At 32.5% G+C, this 11,345-nt stretch overlaps 1 long non-coding RNA gene across 1 annotated transcript; it reads left to right on the forward strand.

Annotated features, from left to right (window-relative positions):
* On the forward strand, positions 645-1,452 carry LOC107634407. Its single transcript, XR_001618886.2, has 2 exons — positions 645-889; positions 1,116-1,452. It is a non-coding gene; the product is annotated as an uncharacterized LOC107634407 (long non-coding RNA).

Below are 11,345 nucleotides of genomic sequence, written 5' to 3' on the forward strand. Positions count from 1 at the left end.
AAATTTCAAATCTTTACAACTTTTTCCACAAATTCATTTTTCATCCATTCTTGAACCATTGAAAAGATCGATAAAAAAAATTTCATAGAAATCTAGTTTTGAAAAAATTTTCAACTCCGAGGACCGAGTTACGGCCCGCCGAAGTTGGCCAAAAATAAGTTTTTAACCAAAAACAGAAAATTTTATAGAAATGTTTAGATAAATTTTTAAAAAATACACACAAAAAATGGGATAAAAATTTGATCTCTATATTTTATTTTACTTTTTAAAATTATTATTAGTTGTTGACAAAAAATATATACTTAGCAAAAAATCTCCTAATTTTAAGGATAAAAATATCTTATTTTTCTAACCAAGCTTGCAAAAAAACACATCAAGATTTAATTTCTAAAGTATTTTTTGAGAGTAAATATTTATTAGGTTTAATTACTTTGTTGGTCCCTATAGTTTCATGAAATTTTCAATTAGGTCTCTATACTTTTTTTCCTTTTAATTGGGTCCCTATACGTTAATTTTTTTTTCAATTAAGTACTTGCCATAAGTATAACGTTTAAGATAATGAAATATTCTATTTAAAAAACGAATATTCTTATGAATTAATTAAAATAGCTAGTTGAACATACATTTATTTTTTTAAAATACCAAAAGAACCCCTGATATTTTATCCCCAAGAGGAAAACCCCTATCCAGCCCTTTTCGACCATCATCGCCAGTCATCACCAGCACCCAGACGATGCCCTTTTCAACCCTGCCGCCTCTCCGATGGCGCTTGACGACGATCTCAAGAGCGACGACCAGAATGCGCGCGGCGCCGTAGCTGCAAATCTGTCCCGCAAGAAAGCCACCCCTCCTCAACCCGCCAAGAAGCTCCTCATCAAGCTCCGCACAGGTTCCATACTCCTCAATTTTTGTCCTTTTTCCTTTTGAGGATTTTGTATAATTCGGGGGTGACGAATGGGTTGTTTTATTTGTGTTAAGGGCCTCACTTTAGTGAATTTCTTAGCTGCTTAGTTAACACTAGGGGTTTGAGTTATGTTAATGGCTTGTTCTTAATACAATTTTTGGGTTAGAAATTGAATCGAAGTTTGTTAATTGGTAATCATCTTATGGAGCAGATATATAAGATTTTGTTCATTGGTTACATTGATAATAAATAAACTTTGAGAAGCAAAACTGGAAGCCAGAGAACTCTTATTCATTTTCAGCATTGCAGCAATAAGCACAAGTTATAAGCTGAAAGCAAGATGTGTCCATCTGTCTATGCAGGAAAAAACTTTTCATTGCTTGCACGTACTCTATAATGTGTGCTAGCTTTCTCTGTAGTTTTATTGACATTTGCTGTTAACGAACCAAATGCCTCTTTCCTATGGCATGTTATATTCAATTTTGATGTAATACTTTTCAAAACACTGTTTGATAGTTCTACTTCTACTCACTGATTCTTTCGATCCTCATGATAATGATGATAAATCTTGTACAGGGTGTTTTGATTTAGGAAGAATACCAATAAGTTAGCTGTTACTAACCTCTATTGTTCTCTGCAATATATCCCCACTATGGGCCCATGTGTTGTTGTTGCCATATGGCAGAAACTATGACAGATTATATAAGGAAATTCTTAGTTAACCCACTGAATCTTCTTCTTTGATATAGATATCTGTATAATAGCAATATTAAGGGAGACTTGCATACAGAAATTAGTATAAAATCTTGCAAATGTAAAATAAAAAAGATATATGACTGGCCTGACAATTCAACAGGCATGGTCTCACCATTTGCTGACACAATAATAATTTGTTCAACCTGGTTTTTGTAGGTTCAGATCCAATTAAATCTAGTTTTTATGTAAAAGATACTAATATGATGTATCTATCAAGTATTAACCACTTCCATCCAGTTCTGTGCCTTGGCCTTCCATCCAATAAATTCTGGCTAACTAATAATATTTGTTTGTAGGCTGTGAGTGATATATGTTTTCTTAATCAACTGGAAAACATATCATTGATATGCTATGTCCACTCTGCAATTATAGGAATATTTTTCATGTCTTAGAATCATTGAATAGGGATTATAGGAATATCTTTCATTGAATATTTATAGTTTCACCGAATTTTCAAGTAAGTCTCTATATTTTTTTCTTTTCAATTAGGTCCCTAAGGGTATAAAAGTAATTTCACAATTTACTAACATTTTTTGATGTTTAACGTTAATAGGGACTAAATTGAAAAAAAATTAACGTATAGGGACCCAATTAAAAGAAAAAAAAGTATAGGGACCTAATTGAAAATTTCGCGAAACTATAGGGACCAACAGAGTAATTAAACCTATTTATTATTGGGAATTTTGGTCGCATTTTTAAATTATTTAAGGGTATTTTTGTCCATAATAAAAGTCGAGTGCATTTTGTCAATGACAAAATTATTTGGGTACATTTTTGGTGATTTTAATTTTTTAACTAATATTAAACTAATCGAGTTGGTTCGAATTCTGCGATCCTAGAACTAATATCCGAACCAATTAACGTTGGGTTTGATCGGATCTGACCCAATTGTACCCAATTACTTATCGAGTCCAAAACCAATATAATCAAATCAGATCGATTTTAGATGAGTAATTGGATTACTTGTACCCATAAACACCTTTAGTATATTCCCTTTACTAGAGACTCTAGCTTTCCCTATTCTCTCGCAACCCTAGCCACCCCCTCTCCTTCCGTCACCCTTCCAACCAATGATAGCTTTACTGACAGTTTTACCGACGCTATAAACATTAGTAAAACCATTGGTAAAATATGTTATTCTTGTAGTGCTTTCTTTGATCGTCAGAATTGAATGCCTCAATCTTAATTTTTTTTTTATTTAAAATTAGGGTTAATGATAACATGTATAACTTAATCTTTTAGTATCTAACACAAGTTTCATGCCATATATTTTTTTGTTATATATTTATAATATAGGTTGAGCATTCCATTAATGTTGGTTGTGGCAACATTGTTAAATAAAATTTTGTTGCTTAATTGGATACAAATTTTAAGATTGTGCTTATTTCTTTTGGATCTATTGAGAAGTTTCGTTCGGGGTATTTATGAAGCTGCCTTATTGATGTTTGGGATTGAGGTTGGTTCTTTTAACTATATTTTAAATTTTTTGAGTCATTTTGTATTTTATGTTTGATTTAATTTTTCTATAACAGATTTGTAGGATAGAAGTGGAAGAATGATATTTAGTAACTCCTTCTCAATTTTTTGTTCGCTAAAATTTTTACAATAATAAAGAGATAACACACTAGAATATATGATTGAGATTGGATATTGAATGTTTGCACGAAATTGTTATTTAAATTGATAATTTATTGATATTATTGATATTTTAATTTATTGATCTAATAAAAAATACTATTTGTAACATCCTACCACACAGAACCTTACGCTTAAGCTGTAAAGCAGAGGTGGCCAGGTATTACGACCTCCAAAAATAAAATATACATATATAATATACTAGAAATGATGTAATATTCGAGGAGTCTTGAAAGATGGTTAAATCAAAATCGTGAAAATTAAAAGCGCAACGTTCAAGAATAACGTTTACTAGCATAAGAAGGGCGAAGAAATACATATATATACATATAAGAGTAGAGGGCCAATAAATACAAAATATTCAAGCTCTGAGCTCAACCTGCGAAACTAAGGCTGGTCGGAGAATATATATATATATATAACAAACAAAACAGACAAAGGTAAACACAAAACAGACAAAGGTAAACACAAATAGAGTACAGTTATTGCAAGTAACAAGTATAGCAATTAGGCATACTAAATCACAAACACACCCAATTAATGCACAAGCAAGCAAATCAATCATATGCATATGTGTAACATCCTAACTTTTAACACCTCATGGGTGTTACATTATGGTATCAGAGCAGTTCGTTCCTGTTAGAGTCTTGGGAATGGACTGACTATGCTTCACTGCTATGCATACTTTGAGTGACTGTCATGCAATAGGATTTGTCCTAATGACAAGAGTTTGAATTTTAGATGCATGACTGTCTATTAATCAATGCTGTTAGTCAGCCGTTGCATTTCTCATGGTATTAGGTCTGGCCAACTTAATACTAATGACTTATATATATGGAAATACTAATGGGTTGTCATGGACGAAATAGAAGTAATAGGTAATGCAAATTACGGGGTTTGGGAACATTAGAGATTACGGAGTTAGCTCAATTTCGACGTATACTCTTTATTCGTGCTACACGAACTCGTGCCATCTCTTTTTTCATTATCTTCATTGGAATTCTTGTCTTAGATTTTCTCAGAATGTGATTTGATTATTTTTCGACCGAACCTTATTATCCTCATGTACCTTTGTTTGCCTGCAAACTTAATTGCCTACCTGGCATCTTTCAAATATTATCTTTGATATTCTTGTACTTCTCTTTGTGGACCTTTCTTTAGTTTGAGTTTAAACTTGTTCTAATATAACAATTTTTGAGGACGAAAATTTTTATAAGGTGAGTGGAATATAACACCGCGAGTTTTTGAAAAATTAAATAATGAGTTATTTATGATTTATTATTTTATTAAAATAAAATTATTTTTCTAAAAGTAATTAAATTAAATTTTATGATATTTTGAGTTTAAAATTTATTAGAATTTTTAAATAATTTTTATTATAAAAAAGTATTTCTAAAAAGATAAAAAATTATTATTATTATTATTATTATTATTATTATTATTATTATTATTATTATTATTATTATTATTATTATTATTATTCCTATATATAAGAGTAAAGGACATTTTTGTCTTTGACCTTTTTTTTCGCCGACATTTTCGTCCCTGACAATTGAAAAATACTTTTAAGTCCCTGACGTCCTTAAAAACTGGATGGATCAGTCCCTCCGTCCAAATGCCTTCGTTAGACCCAACGGAAAATGCTTGTCACGCGTACGCGTGGGTCACGCGTACGTGTCGTCATGAATTCTGCACTTCACTATGAATTTTCCACTTTGCATACTTTTAATTTATTATTCTTTTACATCGTACTCTTATTCTAGTACTCTCAATAATCTTATTTTTAATATTATTTTGGAATCCAAAGTTTATGATTATATTATTACCTATGATTAATTTTTTATTTAATTTATCTTTTTTAATGAGATCATAATTTATATTATAAAAAAATTATACTAAAATATAGTACACGAAAATTACAATTATAAAGAGAGTACTAAAAATAATAAAAATGAAATATTTATCTTGACAATGATAAAAATAAATCTAAAATTTTTTTATGATATTTTTATATAGATATTTTTAGTACTTTTAGTACTTTTTTTAGTACGCTATAATTTTACTATTATTATTTTATACAAAAAAATAATAGGTAAAAAATGTATATAAACAAAAAAAATAAGAATCCCATAAAGAATAATAATATCCATGAGAGAGTACTAGAGAACAAATATTATAAAAAAAAGTAACAAAATTAATCATATGAACAATGAAGGACAAAATTAGAAAATAGAAAATAAATTTCAATCTAACGTGAAAATGTAAATGCAAAAGCTATCATTTTTAATTTTGACTAAACTTGGGTTGAAGAACAGAATCACGTTTACGTTCATAAGAAGAAAAAATAACCAAACTAAAAAGTGAAACTTCCAAAACAACTCAACCTACGTTTGATGCTTCAAATGCTAAGCCAAATACACTCTAAATTGCTAAATTTAATTTACTTTTCTCCCATTCGATGCCTTGATATATTTGTTTGAGTGATTTAAAGTTTTGAAGGTAAGAATGGTTTAAAAGAAATGGGAAAAAAGCATGCAAAGTCGATAATTTATGGTGAAGTGGAGAATTCATGGCGACGCGTACGCGTGGTTCACGCGTACGCGTGAGTGGGAAGTTTGTCATACGACGCGTACGCGTGACAAGTATTACGGGAGCCACGTCAGCTTTTTTCCATTGGGTCTAACGGAGGCATTTGGACGGAGGGACTGATCCGTCCAGTTTTTAAGGACGTCAGGGACTTAAAAGTATTTTTCAATGGTTAGGGACGAAAATGTCCGCAAAAAAAAGGTCAGGGACGAAAATATTCTTTACTCTCTATATATAAAATCGACGACGACACATAAGTTCCTCATGTGTCATTTAGATAATAATTCATTATCACTAATCACCAAAACAGCCATGCAAATGTTCAGTAGAGGTGAGAAAAAGAAAGAAAGCCATGAGTGAGAGAAGAAAGAAACCGTGGCACCGTTGAGCTTTTGGTTTCGATTTTTGTGATCCATAATTTCAATCAAAAATCTAATTCAATAAAAATATTCGTATCTTTCTCCTCTACGTGTTGGTATTATTTTTGTTCGGTGGAAGTTAACGGTGACGTAACTCCCATTCCTCTTGAGTTCGGCCAATTGGAGTTCTAAGAAGTATAGACGATTTCTGACATTTTCTTCTTCAGCAGCTCGGTTGAAAAGTTTCTTCGCAGCTTCCGTTATTTTGATTTCATACGGAGGTAGGGTTTGGTAATTTTATAATAATTAAATGTGAATTTGATAAGTAAATGTTGATTTGGTTGATTATTGTTTGAGTTTGAATGAGTTTACGTTGAATTAATGTTGTTGCTTGTGATTTGTTAGTTCGGCTAAGAGGAACAGCTCAGCTGTGGTTGTTTTAATTATTTTGAGGGCTATTATTAAGCTTGAATATTGAGAAATTGATGAGATTTGGTGGTTGAAAAATTAAATTAAAAACTGTGAAAAATCGGTAACCGAAAAATTCGAAAACGGATTAAACTACAAATAATATTTTGAAAGAAAAGGGCTAAGGGTTTCGGTTTTGGTACAAGAGGAAGATTAGTATTTAAGCTTTATCTTTGAAGGGTAACATTGTATTTGTGTATAAAAATGGAAGTACAATTTGTAATTATATAAGTTTTCGGGTATTATTAGTAGTAAGTAAAGTTCAAGGGTAAAATGGGTATTTTATGAAAATTTAGGGTTATTTTTATAAATATGAAAATAAGCGAGGGTTCAAATATAATTTTATAAAAATATTAAGGTTAAAAATAGAATCTTAAAATTTTCGTGGTTTAGAAAGTAATTAATATAAGTTTAAAAATAAAGTTTTATAAACTGAGTTTTAAGAAAAGATATATATATTATTTATTTACTATTTAAAATATCTTATTTATATTATTGTTATTATTATTTTATTAAGAATATTATCTAGTAAAGATATTATTAATATTATTATAAGTCAGAGAAGAGCAAACAGAGTGATCTTAAAAGCTTTAGAGAATGCAGATTTAATTAAAGTACTTTATAATTCTTTTCCATAAAACACTTAGGGAAAGGCGAGGGAATAATGTGAAGATAAATTATATTATGGAATGTTAGGAAAGAAAAGAAGAAAAAAGAAAAGAAAAGGAAAGAAAAATATTAAAGGGACCTCTACTACAGAAGAGCAGAGAGCAAATATTAAAACAATCTAATGAATCTTTGTCACAGGAGAGCAGAGAACATAAGAGAAAGGAATGTATTAATTAAAGGAATCTCTGCCACAGGAGAGTAGAGAACAAAGATTAAAAGAATCTAACGAATCTCTATCACAGGAGAGCAGAGCACAGAAAAGAAAAGAATGTATTAACTAAAGGGATATCTGCCACAGGAGAGCAGATCTCTGCCACAAGAGAGCAGAGGGCAAAGATAAAGCTTTAAAAGACTATTTGCCACAGGAGAGCAGATGCAACCTTGTTTGGGTCTTAGCGCCAAATGTATAGTGGGGACGCCCACACACAGAGAACTATTTTCCAGATGTAAGCACATTGAAAGTCACACTGTATGCGGCCTAGCCGTAAGACTTATAAACACATAGTATGCATCTGGAAAGCCATATCTGTGACTCGTGCCCGGTAATGTCAGGAGCGGGTAGGCAACCGACACATGAGCTCATGGCCTGCGATAGGAATAGACATGCATCATACTTGTTTACGCATATTTGTTTATGATTGTGTTTTCTATGATTGTGTGTGCTTGTGATTGGATTCTATTTTCTGTAATTGCTGAGTTGAACTATACTTTGTTGATTGTTGTTGTTGACTGGGAACATAATGGAACGAACTTAACTAACTACTCTGACCCTAATAAGAACTCCCCAATTCTTACCCTGTCTCCACCCTTTCAGCTATGGGTGCGAAGGTTTAGTGTGGAGCTACAGGAGCATAGAAGATTATTTTCACAAGTTTAGTTGTTAGAATTTATTTTCCCCTCATCGTTTATTATTTTGGTATTTAGAGGGGTAGGACTTGTAATTGAGACTCTTTGAGATAAGTCTATGTATATAAAATTATGTGGATATATATACTTTTGTGATTAAGTCGTTAAAAATAAAGTCTCCTTTCGTTTTCCTAATAAGTTTCTGTTCGTATTCACGAAGGTTCAATATTAAATAAATATAGTATATAATTAAAGGAATAGAGGTAAGTAACGCTCAAACTTTTAGTACGATCATGAGGTGCTAAAAGTTAAGGTGTTAAAATATGCATATGATGTATGCCTATCCTATGGCTGATGAGTCTCATTTGTTGGTTATAAAGTCGAACCCGACATGTCCGGTAGCTAACCCTGGACAGAACACCACAACATAGAATAGGTATTACTCATCTACTCAGGTAGGTGCCTCAAACCATAACCCAGGTAAGAATTACCCGTCTATCCACAGGTCATGACTCGGATAGGAATTTACTCGTGTATCCTTGGATAGGAATTACTTGTCTACCTATAAAATCGCATCTCGGATAGGAATTACTCGTCAATCCTCAATGTCTCATCTCTAATAGGAATTGCTCGTCTACCCCCACAGTCATGGCTCGACATCTCAAAATAATCCATAATTAAACTCAGTTCTTATCATTAATCATATCTCAATATCCCCAAACTCCAAATCATAGCTTGGATAGGAATTACTCGTCCATCCTCACAATCACAACTCATAAGTATCACTTTTAATTATTATCAATATAGCCTTCGTTTATAATAATCTCAACACTCCACACTTCTCATTCATAATCATCACATCTCAAGCTCTCTTCATTCCTAAGTTACCAACCCTTCATAGCTTGACCCCTCCACTATGTTTACAACTAAGGTTTAAGGTCTAAAAGAGTTAAAATAGAGGTTTAGAAGTTCAAAATTATGTTTTAAATCACAAACTCATTTTTGCTGAGTCCAGGGGTTCCGCGTACGCATGGACGATCTCGCGTATGCGGGGGTGCTTTTTCCCCTGCTCGCGTACGCACACAACCTCTCACGTACGCGGGACATCCAACCCAAACAGAATACCCACGGTGCGTGTGAGGCTCGCATACGCGAGTTATGCAGAGTTGGCAAAAAATTGTGAGTGCTGCAGAATTTCAGCTTTACACACCAAACTTCCGACGCGCATAACTTTTTTATTTGAAATCATTTTTCCTCTGCTCTTCAAACGGTGTAAACTTCACGGACCCAATTTTCATATGAAATAAATTTGGAAAAGTTAGGGGGTTTGGAAGTTGAGTTATGGCTCACCGAAGTTCGGCCAAAATTTAATTTTTATTAAAAACATCGACCTCTATGTTTACCAAGTTTTCCAACTCAAAACCAACAATCCAAGTTTTTAACCAACCCAAAATAAGCTAAATTCAACCTCAGCCCTTCTCATATATTTCAGAATCCACTAATATACTTACTCATCAATTTCAACCCCAAGAACTCATAATCAAATATAATTCCATACTCAAACATTAAAATAGCATCATTATTCATTCAATACATCATCTCATCAACCTTCCACCACACTCATATCATTAACTAACACAATAATAATCCATATTCAACCAACACAACATAACTCATAATCAATCTTCAACATTCACATTCTCAATCCCAACAATCCCAAATCACACAATACATTTTAATTCACTCATCAATCATCAACATGTCAACAACCATTATTATTCGATACTCATCAAACACATAATCTATCACATACTAACTCAATCACCCTTCATACCCAATTCATATACCACTTACGCATTTCAACAATAATCCATTTTGTTTGACTTACCCGGTCACGGTCTCCGGTCCAATTTCCTCGTCAATCATCTTTCATAACTCTACCATATTCACATACATATATCAATTCTCGAATTCATTGTACATATATACATATTAGTTTTCTAATCACCTCAACAACCAAACATTCAATCCAAACTTATCCTATGATCATCTAGCCTCAAGAGTCCACAGTCCCAAAGCCTCTCCGAACAGAATTCGACAACATAACACTATAATCAAGCTCCAACAATCAATATACTCCAATTCAATATTATTCAATCTAATTCCACAACATAACACTATAATCAACATTCAAGCTTTCTAATTCACTAATCAACAAGAGGTTTGGGATCCTTACCTTACTCATGCCTCAACTGAATAAAATCCGCTAATTTTCGCGAGCTAATTCGAACCTAAAACACAAAAATCATATAAATTCTCAATTCCAACATCCCTCAAATTCAAAACTGAGAAGGGAAGATTTGGGTAAGAAAAAATGAATTCCTTACCAAATTATTCTATGGAGAAAAGGATAAATAAGTCTTTGATTTTTGGCCCGCGAACATTTAAATCTTTAATGATTTGAAAATACATTTAAGTTCCTGACCTTCTCAAAACCTGGACACATCGATCCCTCTCTTCACTTGGGTCTAGCAAACCCAACAAAAAAATCAAGCATGACTTCCGTTGTACTGTCCTAGCCGATATATGGATGCACACGTGGGAGAGTTTTTAAAATAGGACAGATTAGACCCAGGGATCGATATGTCCAGATTTTGAGAAAGTCAGAGACTTAAATGTATTTTCAAATCCTCAAGGATATAAATGTCCGCGGACCAAAAGGTCATGGACCTATTTGTCTTTTTCTCTATTCTATGAGTTTTGTAGAGAGTTCTGAGATGAACACGTGGCCGCTGACGGCTCGTCAATCGAAGCTCCGGATTAAAAGGTATGGCAACTTGAAATTTGAGTGAGGGTTTTGTGTTCTTGATTTTGCTCCCCTACCCCAATTCAGCGTGCTCTCTTAATGATGAAGAGAGGTGTGGCTGAAACCAAGTAAGTGAGGCTGAATGGGTTGGCCCTTGGGTCTGTTATGGATCTGGTTTGCTCAGTTTGGCCCAATTTTGTGCCAAATTCTTTAAAATTAGTGTCGAAATTCATATTTTAATTTTTTCTATCTCATTAAACTATAAAATTTAAGTTTTTATTTTTTAAATAATAATTAATTTATTGACTAATTATCC

This window comes from Arachis ipaensis, chromosome B03 (genome assembly GCF_000816755.2).
Source record: "Arachis ipaensis cultivar K30076 chromosome B03, Araip1.1, whole genome shotgun sequence".
NCBI classification, from domain to species: domain Eukaryota; kingdom Viridiplantae; phylum Streptophyta; class Magnoliopsida; order Fabales; family Fabaceae; genus Arachis; species Arachis ipaensis.